Here is a 15,161-nt window from a genome sequence, read left to right on the forward strand (position 1 = left end):
CAAAGAAATTGAGTGCACATGCTCAGCGTCATATCTAGAGTTTGTCTTTGGGAAATAGATGTATAAGTGCTGCCAGCATTGCTGCAGAGGTTGAAGGGGTGGGGGGGGGGCAGCCTGTCAGTGCTCGGACTATACGCCGCACACTACATCAAATTGGTCTGTATGGCTGTCTTCCCAGAAGGAAGCCTCTTCTAAAGATGATGCACACGAAAGCCGAAAACAGAATACAAGCAGACTAAGGACATGGATTACTGGAACCATGTCCTGTGGTCTGATGAGACCAAGATAAACGTATTTGGTTCAGATGGTGTAAAGCGTGTGTCGCGGCAACCAGGTGAGGAGTAGAAAGACAAGTGTGTCTTGCCTACAGCCAAGCATGGTGGTGGGAGTGTCATGGTCTGGGGCTGCATGAGTGCTGTCGGCACTGGGGAGCAACAGTTCATTGATGGAACCATGAATGCCAACATGTACTGTGACATACTGAAGCAGAGCATGATCCCCTCTCTTCGGAGACTGGGTCACAGGGCAGTATTCCAACATGATAACGACCCCAAGCACACCTCCAAGACGACCACTGCCTTGCTAAAGAAGCTGAGGGTAAAGGTAATGGACTGGCCAAGCATGTCTCCAGACCTAAACCCTATTGAGCATCTGTGGGGCACCCTCAAACGGAAGGGGGAGGAGTGCAAGGTCTCCAACATCTACCAGCTCTGTGATGTCGTCATGGAGGAGTGGAAGAGGACTCCAGTTGCAACCTATAAAAGTCTGGTGAACTCCATGCCCAACAGGGTTAAGGCAGTGCTGGAAAGTAATGGTGGCCACACAAAACATTGACACTTTGGGCCCAATTTGGACATTTTAACTTAGGGGTGTACTCACTTTTGTTGCCAGTGGTTTAGACATTAATGGCTGTGTGGTGAGTTATTTTGAGGGGACAGCAAATTTACACTGTTATACAAGCTGTACACTCACTACTTTACATTGTAGCAAAGTGTAATTTCTTCAGTGTTGTCACATGAAAAGATGTCCAGTTACAATTGATGATGGAAATCTGCCTGCACAGTATAGACAGGGGCAGTTATGGTAAACAAAGCTGCCCAGTCCTCTCATAAATAAGGAGAACTGCCAGTCCTTATGATGTACCCGTACTTCCTGGGGTTTGAGTGCTTATACTGGGGTCATCACTGCAGCTGCAGAAACAACCCAAGTATCTTTTTTTTTTCCAGCCGGTGATGCTGAATAATGTAAAAGTGATCCCAGTGGCTATAGAGCCACTGGGTTGCTTTTAGATGTGGTGTAAGGGCCCCCATTACATGTTGTTCATCCCTTGTGATAGCAATAAAGTTAATTAAAAATGTAAAAAAAAAAAAATTTAAGAAAATGAATAACAAAAAAAAAAAGTAAAGTGCCCTGTCCCCCCATATGCAAAGGTGAACGCATAAATCGGTCCCACATGCATGTGTATACGGTGATCACACCACACATGTGAGGTATTGCCATGAATGTCATAGTGAGAGCAATAATTCTAACACTAGCCTCCTGTATACCTCTAAACTGGCAACCCATCCATGAAGGATCACTGTAAAGCCTAGTATACACTACTCGTTTTTTTTTTCCTTCAACCCAGCGGGCTGCTGTACTAACAATCCGATGTTAGTACAGCGATCTCCCCAGCTGAGCTATTGTGTTCTGGCAGGGGGACAGCCCCCCTGCCAGAACACTCTGGCCGGTGCTCTTAGCAATTAGCTGAGAGCGCTGATCAGGAGCTGGTCGGCTGCTAGTTTTCCAGCATACACAGGGGCCGAATGTCGGCAGGCTTTTAACCGCTTAACGACCGCCAGCCACAGTTTTACTGCAAACCGAACCGCCGTCGGCGGTGTGCTACCGCCCCTGCTCGTCAGCGGGGAAGCCGATGCAGCGGGCAGGTGGCTTTGATTGCCGCCTGACACCCGCGATCGTTCTCTGCTGAGAGAGAAGAACGGTCAGCTGTTGTAAACACAGCTGACTGTTCTTCTCCCTGGAATGATCATAGAGCCCCTGTGATCCTTCTATATAGGATCACACGTCTCTATGGTAATTTCACAAGCCACAGTTAGAATCACTCCCCTAGGCTCACATTTAACCCCTTGATCACCCACAATGTTAACCCCTTCCCTGCCAGTGTAATTATTACAGTAACAGTGCATATTTTTAGCACTGATTACTATAGTAATGTCACTGGTCCCCCCAAAAGTGTCAAAAATGTCAGTCAGGGGTCCGATCTGTGCGCCGCAATGTCGCAGTCCTGCAAAAAAATGGCAGATCACCGCTATTACTAGTAAAAAAAAACAACAATAAAAATTACATAAATCTTTCCCGTAGTTAGTAGACGCAACAGCAAACCAATTAAAATACGCTTATTGTGATTTTTTTTTTAACAAAAATATGTAGCAGAAAACAAATTGGCCTAAAATGTTAAAAAATTTAGATTTTTTTTTTTTTTTTTGGGAATGTTATATAGCAGAATGTGAAATTTATTGGCTTGGGCAGCTAGCGGTTAAGTCATGTAAATACGTACACTAAGCAAAGACCATATGGCATACATTGCCAACACTATGGTAAGGGGGAGGGAACCACAAAAAAAATGCAACTTGGGGACTTAGAAAGAAACCCCCTTTGTTAAGCTCTTCTCACCTCACCTTTAAGTGGGAAATACTTTACTTCTACTTACATCAGTGATTTCTTAGTAAAAATAAATCCTAATACAACTGCTTGCTAACAGTTTGCTGTATATTGGTACAAGCAGTAGCCCTTGTGTCCCTAATGCTAAATCTATTATTCACCCAAAAATGGGTCTTTGCCCCTGCCTGAAACCCCCCCCCCCCCCCATCCCCCACACACACAGCCTGCCCAGAATGACACAACCCCTCTGTCTCAAAAATGGCTGCCCCAATCTTGAGAAAACTCTGTGTCTGGCTCTCCAAAGATGGCGGCTGGGGTCCATGGTGGAGGACACAATAATGTCATGTCTGGCTTCCTGCCTTGATATAATAAAAAGGAAGAACATCCCAAGCAAAATCATTCCAGTTAAAGCTCAAGTCCATCTTTTGACATACTATACTTCCAGTCTCATACCCGGAACACAGTAGAGTCTATCACAGCATACGGCATTGTTTTCTGGGTTCTAGCCGAGGCTTCCAGTCTCATACCCAGAACACAGTAGAGTCTATCACAGTGGTGCTCAGCCATTCAGAGGAAGCAATGTGTTCTATCAATGAATACAAAGCTTCCTCTGACTGGCAGAGAGGCACAACCTCTGACTCAGCCAGTCAGAGGAAGCTTTGTATTTATTGATAGAATACATTGCTTTCTCTGAATGGCTGAGCGCCGCTGCGATAGACTCTACTGTGTCTGGGTATGAGACTGGAAGTCTCGGCTAGAACCCAGAACACAATGCCGTATGCTGTATATAGCCGTAGCTACATACAGTTTATACTTCACATCCAGCGGCCTCACATGTTAGTGACTTAGGGGGAGATTTACTAAAGCTGGTGAACACAGAATCTGCATAGTAACCAATCAGCTTTCAAACTCAGCTTATTCAGTTAAGCTTGGACTATGAAACCTGGAAGCTGATTGGTTACTATGCACGGCTGCACCAGATTCTGTGTTCACCAGCTTTAGTAAATCTCTCCCTTAGTTACTTTCTGCTATATAACATTCACAATAAAAAAAAATCAAATTTTTTAAGGCCAATTTGTATTCTGCCACATATTTTTGGTAAAAAAAAATCCCAATAAGTGTATATTGATTGGTTTGCGCAAAAATTATCACATCTACAAACTAGGGGATAGATTTATGTCATTTTTATTTATTTATTTTTACTAGTAATGGCGGCGATCTGCGATTTTTACCGGGGACTTCGACATAGCGGCAGACAGATTGGACACCTAACTGACATTTTTTACACTTCTGGGGGGACCAGTGACATTACTACACTAATCAGTGCTAAAAATATGCACTGTTACTGTACTAATGACACTGGCAGGGAACAGTTAACACCAGGGACGATCAAAGGGTTAAATGTGTCCCTAGGGGGGGCTTTCTAACTGGGGGTGATGGACTTTCTGCATGAACCCAGAGGCCTGTGTTCCTAAATAAGAATAACACAAGATCCCTGTGTTCATCACTGACAGAACAGCAGTCTGCTGTGTTAACAACGGCAGACCGCCGTTCTGTCTCCATGAGGAGCGATCGCGGGTGCCCTGCGGCAATCGCGGCCGCCGGACCCACTAATTGGCTTCCCCTGTGGCGATTGACGCGCGCCCCCCGCTAGCGGTCCCGCGAAGCGACATACAGTTACGTCGTTTCATGGCACAGAGCCAACCTGCCATATTAAAACTGCAGCGGGCGGTCGTTAAGAGGTTAAGAAACTAAAGACAGATGGGGGGAATCTAGTAAAAAGTGAGAACTAAACCAAAATCTCACTTAAGGGACAAACACACCTGCACAGAGCCTGGAACCTTCCAGGCGAGTCCTTACATAGGGTTGTAGGAAGGTGCAGTCTGTATACCCCACTGCAGGTGGCGCTTGACTGAAGCAGCAATGCAGACGGGGAAGGAAGTTGTGAAGAACTTTGTTCCTCTATAACTTTCTGCCAGTCACCAGGGGGACAGCTATCTGATTGGTTAAAGGGGTTTGGGGTTTTTTTTTTTTTTTGCCTGTAAACTTCCCTGCCACTGAACTCCTGAAAACACCTATAGTGTGCATGGACACATGGGCTAACATGAAGGGAAGTTAATCACTTGACCTTTGGAAGATTTACCCCCCTTCAGGCCAAACTTTCACTGACAATTTTGTTGTTGTGTGACACTGTACCCAAATGAAATTGATGTCCTTTTTATTCCCGAGAAAAGGAGCTTTCTTTTGGTGGTGTTTGATCACCACTGTGTTGTTTTTTTTTGTTTTTCTTTTGTGCTATAAACAAAAAAAGTCAGATCATTTTGAAAAAAAAAAAAAAAAATAATTCTTACTTTCTGCTATAAAACATGTCCAATGAAAAAAAAAATGAAAAACTCAAATTTCTTAATACATTTAGACCAAAATGTATTCTGCTACATATTTTTGGTAAAAAAAAAAATACCCAATGAGCGTATATTGATTGCTTTGTGCAAAAGCTACTGTATAGCATCTACAAACTATGTGATATTTAAATTTTAATTTTTTTTATTTTTTTACTAGTAATGGTGCAGATCAACGACTTATAGCAGGACTGTGACATTGCGGTGGACAGTCGGACACTAACTGACACTTTTTGGGGACCAGTGACACGAATACAGTGATCAGTGCTAAAAATATGCACTGTCACTGTATCAATGACACTGGCTGGGAAGGGGTAAAACCTTAAGGGCATTCAAAGTGTTTTTACTAGGGGAAGGCATTGATCCATGTTCCTGCTTTGCAGAGACACAGGTTCAATGCCTTCCCTACCGACAGAATGGTGATCTGCCTTATTTATATACACCTTTCTGGCTCTCTGCCTAGCAATTGCCCGCAGATCAGCTCCTGCTGTGTCTAATCACAGCGGAAGTGGGTTCATCGGACCCTGAAGTGTCAGATAACGTACCTAGCATGTGATCCGGCGCACCAGTGCCATCTTGCCGCATTATGCCTATGTTATACTGGTGCCAAGTGGGTAAGCAGAGAACAGTAAAAGCTCAGAACAGGCTTGTAGGAGCAGCTTCTTTGAGCTGCAATGTGTATAACGCCTGGGGCTACCAGTAAAGCTGGAGGTGATCTTTTCTATGAGATGGACAGTCTTTTCCTATGTCCATACCTATGTTTGTAAATTAATTGGACAGTCAAGCACACCTATTCCTGTGTCTGGAATCATCATTTATCAATTATTTGGTACTGTGGCATAATGTGTGGTTGGCAGTAAACACCCCCAACCACACATTATGTTAAAAATTTCATATATGCAATAAAAGCAATAAAAGTTCCAGCCTGCCCCCCCCCCCCCCTGCAACTACCATCTTCATTGATTTGCCTTCATGGTTTGTGTTATTTTGTGTTGGAATAGTGTACTGTGTAGTTACAGTTTACACAATCTTAGTCTGACAAACTAGAGTCAAACTTCTAGGTGACAGTTTTATCTTATTTTTCTTTCCAGGTATCCAAACTGCCCCTTTTTCTTTTGCTCAGCAGAGTATGGTGTAGCTATAATGTCTGATTTTGGTAGTGCGATACTAAGACCAGCTATTCAACTGTGGTAAGAGGGGCACAAGGCAGTTTGCCTTGAGAAGCTGAAAGTATAGATATAGGCTCTGGTTGGTAGGTTGGAGTAAAAATGCTTCAGTATCCTTGGTAAATAGGTGTAAAAAATTTATTTTCTACCACGGACACTACTACTAAAAAGCGCCCTGGTGGTACTATCCATGGTAGGAAAATGCACTAGCACTGTACCAAAGGAAGAAAAAAATATGATTATTGTTGTTGGCAGAATTAAAAATACCCCATAGTTGGTGTCAATGGGATGAAAAATGTTCTATCATTGGTGTCAGTTTGAGATCTGTGTTCTAAGGAGATGCTCATTGTCCTGCACCACTGCCAGATAATGTCAGTGTTGGAACTATGGAGAAACCATTGGGCGGGAGATTACTCAACCTGAGAATGACACTTAGTCCAAGTGCAAGCTCTGGAATGCTCTAGCACCCACTGCCCTTCTACAGGGTACCCTATAGAAAAGCCTGTGAGGGACAGACACTGCAGGGCAGTGTTCAGAATCACTGGAATGACCCCTCTACAGTAGATTCGGGACCCTTGGATACCATGATAAATGTTAACACGAAAGTCTTTATTTCTCTTATTTGTCCACTAGATGGAGCTAAATTCCCTCACTGACAATGAGATGCTACTTGATGTTTAGTCATTTATTTTTAAAGCTCCTGTATGCATGTGTGTATGTATTTGTTTATTTTATGTTATGTTACACTGGTTTTACAGAAAATATTAATTTCTAAAAAGGAAAGTGGAATTGATTTACATAATCAGATTCCAACTGTTCATTTTCTAATAGAAAATAAAGGGGAAAGCCAAGTAGGTGCTATAAATTATAACCTTCATCTTTCCAGTTTTAAATCAATTAACTTAAAGCTGAACACCAGGCATTACATAGGCGTGCGCAGGGGGTGTGCCGGGTGTGCCTGGGCACACCCTAATCCAGGGGCAGCTGCAGGGGGTTCTGGGTTCACCCCCCATCTCTGCGACCATCTCTGTCACCAGGTTGGCAAGGTCTGCCTTTGACTTGCTCAAGTGGTTAAGAAATGTTTTAATATGATTTAAAATGTTTGTTTACATATATTTATAGACGTATATATATATATATATATATATATATATATATATATATATATATATACACACGCAAGCACATGTGTTTGAATTTAGGGGTGCACACCCTGCACAGGTGTCAAACTGGCGGCCCTCCAGCTGTTGCAGAACTACAAGTCCCATGAGGCATTGCAAGGCTCATAGTTACAAGCATGACTGCCACAGGAAGAGGCATGATGGGACTTGTAGTTCTGCAACAGCTGGAGGGACTCCAGTTTGACACCCCTGCGGGATTGAATGCAATAGGCTGCGCACACCTATGAGGCATTCCAACAAAATTGCTGAAATTTCCTCCTAACTGCTAAAGGATTCGATGCTCATTTTGTCTAGGAGATAATATAACAGAAGATCACTTACCTTAATCCAGGGTCCCACAACAGCCATCACTTTGCTCCTCTTCTTTCCAGAGATGGAATGTAAGTGGGCACTCCAACATCATTATGTACATCAGTGGTTCTTAACTCCTGTCCTCAGGGCCCACTAACCGGCCAGATTTTAAGTATTACCTTGGGGAGATGCAGACTAGAGTACTGCAATCACTGAGCAGCAAATGATATCACCTGTGATGTATTTCAGTAATCTTGCAAACCTGGCCTGTTAGTGTGCCCTGAGGACCGGAGTTGAGAAACACTAATGTACATTTACAATGTAGGACCAGTGGCAGTTGCTAGACTTGCATAGTACATAATAATATTGGAGACCGGCAAGAAGCACAAACTGGGAAGGGTGCTAGATTAGAGTGGAAGATAAACATAACTGTAAGTATATTTAAAGATATTACCCCCCCCCCCTCTTCCCCTTACCTGTATAAAAAAAAGATATGCTTACTTATTTTTGGTCATGTCTGGTCACATGATCCCATAGATCTGGCTCCCCTGTATCAGTGAGTGGCTGTTGCAAGGGAGTGGAGAGATTGCCAACAATGGCTGGGTCATGGGAGCCTATGGGTGACATCACAGCTCCTTGAATTCACAGCTTTTATTGAGTGCTCTCTTACACAGAGCTGCAGGATAATGCGACCCGACCAGAGCAGACTGACAATAGGTAATACATGTTAGGTATACAGGTTGGGCAGGATAGATAGGAGAGGGGGGAGAAAACATTTTTAAGAATTGCTATAGTTAGACTTTTCTTCCACTTTAACCTCCCTAGCGGTATGATTATGTCAGGAATTATGTACCATAAGCTGTACAATTTTTTGATATTTATAATTTATAATATATATAATATATATATATATATTATAAAATATAAATATATTATAAAATATAAATATTATAATATATAATATATATATATATATATATAATATATATAAATAATATAATTTATAATTTACAATTTATAATATTTGATATTTTTCTGATACTAAGGTGATACAGTGTAATCCTCTCAGATTACACTGTATCGCCTCCTTTTTATGTGTTTGTCTTTTGTGCAACTTTTGAATTTCCCTACCAGTTCCGCTCCCATGCACCATTGCTGCTGCAGGGAACGGAACCAGGAAGTCCTCAGAGCGACGGACGAGCGGCGGGGATCTCGGCGGCGATCACAGCAATGGGAGATCATCGCTGGATCGTCAGGAAAAGGTAAGGAAGCCCGCTGCAGGCTCTGCACATCTACCCCGAGCGTGACTCGGGGACAGGGCCGCCATCAGGGGGGTACAGCCAGTACTCCTGTATGGGGCCCCGGTACAAAGGGGGGCCCAGACAGCAGGAAGATCGGTAGGATGACAACATACCTCCCAACCTGGGCAGGACTGTCCCGCTGTACAGAGGCTTTGTCAGGCATAATTCTGGTGATAAATGTTACCTTCTAGCTCAGAAGGACCTGCAGCAGTGGGAACATTTAGAACAGCCAGGGATTGGCTAACAAACCAGCTGGGTGTGCACTATGCAGCCACAATGAGAGACTGCACCTGTCAAATTCATGCTGTGATGTCGGTAATGGTAAATCTTGGTCAGCTTAGTAAGGCACTACTCCCTATCTAGCACTCTCCTGAACCCTGTGCATAATGCACTCCAGAACTCTGCATTCTGTATCTAGCATTCTCCTGAACGTATTCCTGACCCCTGCACTCTGTATGGGGATGGGGTGGTGAATTTGTGGAGGGATTAGGGGCGTTGCGTTGTGAGGGGTGATTGGGAGGGATTTCTGCTAGGAAGAGGGATTGGTTAATATAATTTTGATATTTTCGGTGGGGGGGGGGCCTGTCAGGTAGGCTGTATGGGGCCCCAGGATTTCTAGCGGCAGCCCTGCTCGGGGATACCGATCCTAGCATGAAAAAAACACCCCGAGTCACGCTCGGGGTTACCGCTAAGGGAGTTAAGGAAAGGCATAGCCTTTTTTTCCACCCCCTAGAAAATAAGAGTATAAAATACTTTATTAGCTGGGGGATGGCATTTTAACAATTCTGTGAATAAGTTAGGCTTTAAATTACCTCTTTTTGTCACTGCTTTACCTGTAGCTCTTTCAAATAAGTGTCAATCCCTCTCATAATGATATACACTAAAGATTCAATGCATAGCCCCCAAATGTCCCCGATTTCGAGGGACTGTCCCTGAATTCGAGAGACTGTCCCTGATTTCGAGGGACTGTCCCTGATTTCGAGGGACTGTCCCTGATTTTCTGGGAATGTCAAGTAATAGCAAACACAAAATCTCCTGCTCTTGAGAGTGGGCTCAGAAATATTAGTAGACTATACTTCCATCCTGGCTTTTAAGGATAAGTCTCGCCTTGCTGCCCTCATTAGACTGGGGAAGTCTGGACACACTGAAAACCTAAAACAAAACAGAGGGCGCACCGGCCTAATGCATTATCCTAAAAAGATGACTTTATTTATTGTAAAATATGGTAAATATTATACTCAATAAATGACAATTGCATCAAAGCTCATCATAAAAAACAGCACCATCCAGTCCACGGTGCATCATGACATGTGATAGGACAATTGTACATCCAACAGGCTAACGCGTTTTGAGGGCTTGCCTCTTTCTCAAAGCCTCCTGACTCATGGCTCTGAGGAAGAGGCAAGTCCTTGAAACGCGCTAGCCTGTTGAACCTCCAATTGTCCTGTCACATGTCATGATGCACCGTGGACTGGATGGTGCTGTTTTTTTATGATGAACTTTGATGCAATTGTCATTTTGTGGGTATAATACTTACCATATTTTACATTAAATAAAGTCATGTTTTTAGAATAATGCACTAGGCCGGTGCCCCTGTTTTGTTTTATGTTTTCGAGGGACTGTCCCTGATTTGGAACAAAGTCTCTTTGTCGCCCTCATTTTGGTCTGATCTATATAGTTGTTTTTAAAATGTACTTTTTATCTTTTAAAAAGTGTTTCCTAGTGCTAAACCTTTCATCCAATTTCTAAATTGCTGCATTTGTGAATTTCAAAAGCCAGTATAAAGGAACGGTAGTGGTAAAAAGAAAAAAAAATTGGTTTTAGATAATCATTTTTTATTTTTTTTTATATAATTTTCCTTTAAGGGGGAGTGACAAGTGATGTGTCCTATGCCTACATACTTTTGCTAATAGGTGTCCCTCGTTCCCATTTCAAAAAGTTGGAAGTTTTGTAAATGTAGTTACAAGACCATAACACCTACCCTGTTTCCCCGAAAATAAGACAGTGTCTTATATTAATTTTTGATCCCAACGATGCGCTAAGTCTTATTTTCAGGGAATGTCTTATTTTTCCATGAAGAAAAATACGGTACACATTTATTGTTACACAAAAAAAAGGAAATGTATTACCAGTACACGGTACGGTAGTAGTGGGGAATCAGGGTGGGGGAGGGGGATCACTTCAAATGACACAGGGGGGATCAGAGAGGGGAATCAAAATGGCACAGGAGAATCAGAAGGGGGGGATTACCATTTTAGTAACCCCTTCTGATCCTCCTGTGTCATTTTGATCCCCCCCCCCTTTTGATCCTCCTGTGTCATTTTGATTGCCCCCTCTGATCCTCCTGTGTCATTTTAATTGATCCCACTCCCCCCACCCCTGTGCCAGTGGACACCTTCACCAGACATCCCCCCCACCCCTTTATCAGACATTTTCCCCCCCTACCTCAGTCACCCCTGTGTGTCCACACAATGTGCCCCACTTCTGCCCCGCGCGACTCACTGTCTAATTGTGAGTCAGCCAGACTCCATCAGGGAAGAGCGAGCAGCAGGCAGCAGCTTGTCCTGGCAGCGGCGCGGGCTCTCTGATTAAAGGAGACCTCGCACTTCCTGTCTGCTCCGGCTGCGCTGCGGCGCCCGCCGCTACGGTCCAGAGTCCAATGTTACGGTAGCTTCGTTGGGCCTTATTATCTGGGAGACCTTATGTTCGGGGAAGGCCTTATTATCGGGGAGGTCTTATTTTCGAGGGGGGGGGTCCCTTAAATTTCAGCGAGAGGCAAAACTGTAAGTAGGTCTTATTTTCGGGGGATGTCTTACTTTCGGGGAAACAGGGTAAAGTGGAGTTCCAGTCACCTGTGGTGAAAAATAAAAGTCAGCAGCTACAAAAAGTGTAGCTGCTGACTTTTAAAAAACAGCCACTCACCTGTCCCATGGCTCAGCGGTGAGCTCACCCCAGTCAGTCACACCCTCTGTCTTCAGTCCCCGGGGCCGGCATCTTCACTATGGGCACCCGGCTGTGACAGCTTGGGGCTTCACAGCCAGGTGCCCACTGCACATTCGCGAGTCGTGCTGCGCATCGTAAGTGGTGGATGCAGTCTCCTGGGACCTGTCAATTGTTTAAGAGGAGCAGGGAACAAGTCCCTAAACCAGAAATTCCCCTTTTGGGTGGAGCTCCGCTTTAGGGTGAATAAAAGTACATGCTACATTGTGTCCCGTGTCCTTAGACTATTTAATTCCAAGTGAAAAAAGACCTTGTTTGGACTGTCCATAGAGGAACATAAACCTCCTCAAGTCACTACTACAAAGCCCAGTCCACTCTTTACTTGTACAAAGGCTTGGCTCACAGTTCTACAAGAGAAAGTTAATAAGCCTGAAGAGTGACTTGAACTGTGTGATTGCTGCAAGGAAACTACTGGGAAAAGGATCCAGGCAAATGATCTAGCGAAATCTTTGAGGATAGGGCAACACATACACTATATAACCAAAATTTTTTGTACTCCTGCCTTTACACTTGAACTTTAATGGCATCCCAGTCTGTAGGGCTCAATGTTGAGTTGGCACACCCTTTGCAGCTATAACAGCTTAAACTCTTCTGGGAAGGCTGTCCATTGGGCTTCCTCAGTCGGAAGGCCAATAAGAGGGGGCAACGGGTCTAGGAAGGAGAAGTCAAGCCACCACCGGGATACGAGGGTAGTGACGAGCTGGCTGACGGATTTGTTTCAAATACATTTTAATTGTCTTTCTTGTAAGTGTTTTTATAGGTAGGGTATTAATAAAGAAGTTTTATATGGAGAGCACTATGTTGTTGCCCTTTAATCACATTTAATACAAGGTGTATGCCAGACAAGTGGAAGGAGAAGGTGTTACCATCCAAAGTCTGAGGGGATTAGAGTGGAGGTCTATTTTCCTGGGAGATTAATAGCCAGTGGAGGACACAGATGAGCCTATTTTTATTGTGCTGGAGGTGAGCAGAAGAAGAATTTGAAAGAATTATTCACATACAGAGCACTTTTGGGTACAGGACTGTGTTACTGATTTTGAAGAATTTATTTTTGTTTTTGTACAAACCCAATTCCAAAAAGTTGGGACACCGTACAAATTGTGAGTAAAAAAGGAATGGACTAATTTACAAATCTCATAAACTTATATTTTATTCACAATATAATATAGATAACATATCAAATGTTGAAAGTGAGACATTTTGAAATGTCATGCCAAATATTGGCTCATTTTGGATTTCATGAGAGCTACACATTCCAAAAAAGTTGGGACAGGTAGCAATAAGAGGCCGGAAAAGTTAAATGTACATCTAAGGAAAAGCTGGAGGACCAATTTGCAACTTATTCGGTCAATTGGCAACATGATTGGGTATAAAAAGAGCCTCTCAGAGTGGCAGTGTCCCTCAGAAGTCATGATGGGCAGAGGATCGCCAATTCCCCCAATGCTGCGGCGAAAAATAATGGCGCAATATCAGAAAGGAGTTTCTCAGAGAAAAATTGCAAAGAGTTTGAAGTTATCATCATCTACAGTGCATAATATCATCCAAAGATTCAGAGAATCTGGAACAATCTCTGTGCCTACGGGTCAAGGCCGAAAAACCATATTGAATGCCCGTGATCTTCGGGCCCTTAGACTGCATCACATACAAGAATGCTACTGTAATGGAAATCACAACATGGGCTCAGGAATACTTCCACAAAACATTGTCGGTCAACACAATCCACCGTGCCATTCGCCGTTGCTAGCTAAAACTCAATAGGCCAAAAAAGAAGCCAAATCTAAACATGATCCAGAAGCACAGGCGTTTTCTCTGGGCCAAGGCTCATTTAAAATGGACTGTGGCAAAGTGGAAAACTGTTCTGTGGTCAGACGAATCAAAATTTGAAGTTCTTTTTGGAAAACTGGGACGCCATGTCATCCGGACTAAAGAGGACAAGGACAACCCAAGTTGTTATCAGCGCTCAGTTCAGAAGCCGGCATCTCTGATGGTATGGGATTGCATGAGTGCATGTGTCATGGGCAGCTTACACATCTGGAAAGGCACCATCAATGCTGAAAGGTATATCCAAGTTCTAGAACAACATATGCTCCCATCCAGACGTCGTCTCTTGCAGGAAAGACCTTGCATTTTCCAACATGACAATGCCAGACCACTTACTGCATCAATTACAACATCATGGCTGCGTAGAAGAAGGATCCGGGGGCTGAAATGGCCAGCCTGCAGTCCAGATCTTTCACCCATAGAAAAATTTGGCGCATCATAAAGAGGAAGATGCAACAAAGAAGACCTAAGACAGTTGAACAACTAAAAACCTGTATTAGACAAGAATGGGACAACATTCCTATTCCTAAACTTGGGCAACTTGTCTCCTCAGTCCCCGGACGTTTGCAGACTGTTATAAAAAGAAGAGGGGAGGCCACACAGTGGTAAACATGGCTTTGTCCCAACTTTTTTGAGATGTGTTGATGCCATAAAATTTAAAATCAATTTATTTTTCCCTTAAAATGATATATTTTCTCAGTTTAAACATTTGAGTTTAAACATTTGATATGTCATATATATTGTCTGAATAAAATATTGAAATTTGAAACTTCCACATCATTGCATTCTGTTTTTATTCACAATTTGTACAGTGTCTCAACTTTTCTGGAATCGGGTTTGTAGTCATCCATGATTTTATATGGACTTATACATACTATATTTGGGCTAGCTTAAAGTTTATAGTGTTGGCTACTCTGTATTGTATTAGATACAAATTTGGTTGTTGTTGAGGTGAAACACTTTATAGTGTTATAGCTGGCAACACAGAGGTTCACAACTTTAATTCATTTTTGTTTCAGTTTTTGTTTTGGCTGCGCAGATTGAATTATTATTGGGAAAAAAAACTGACATGCGTTATACCCTCCTTTATTCTAACCAAAATAAAAAAAAGTTTTGCCTTTAGTAATAAATAAACAATAAAAAAAATAAAAAGGACAGCAACAGGACTTTCACCATCCACAATAAGTCAGCAAAGGCAGCTCCACTAGTCCTATCTAGACAGGTTTCCTTTAATGTGAGTTTAAGTGGAAATTAGCCGAGACAACCATAGCATAAGATTGTCACCACCCATATAAAACATGGGTAAACTAAATCTGAAATGAAAAGGCACTTTCTGTAGTT

Source organism: Pelophylax lessonae (assembly GCF_965119305.1).
Source record: "Pelophylax lessonae genome assembly, chromosome: 8".
In the NCBI taxonomy this organism is placed as follows: Eukaryota; Metazoa; Chordata; class Amphibia; order Anura; family Ranidae; genus Pelophylax; species Pelophylax lessonae.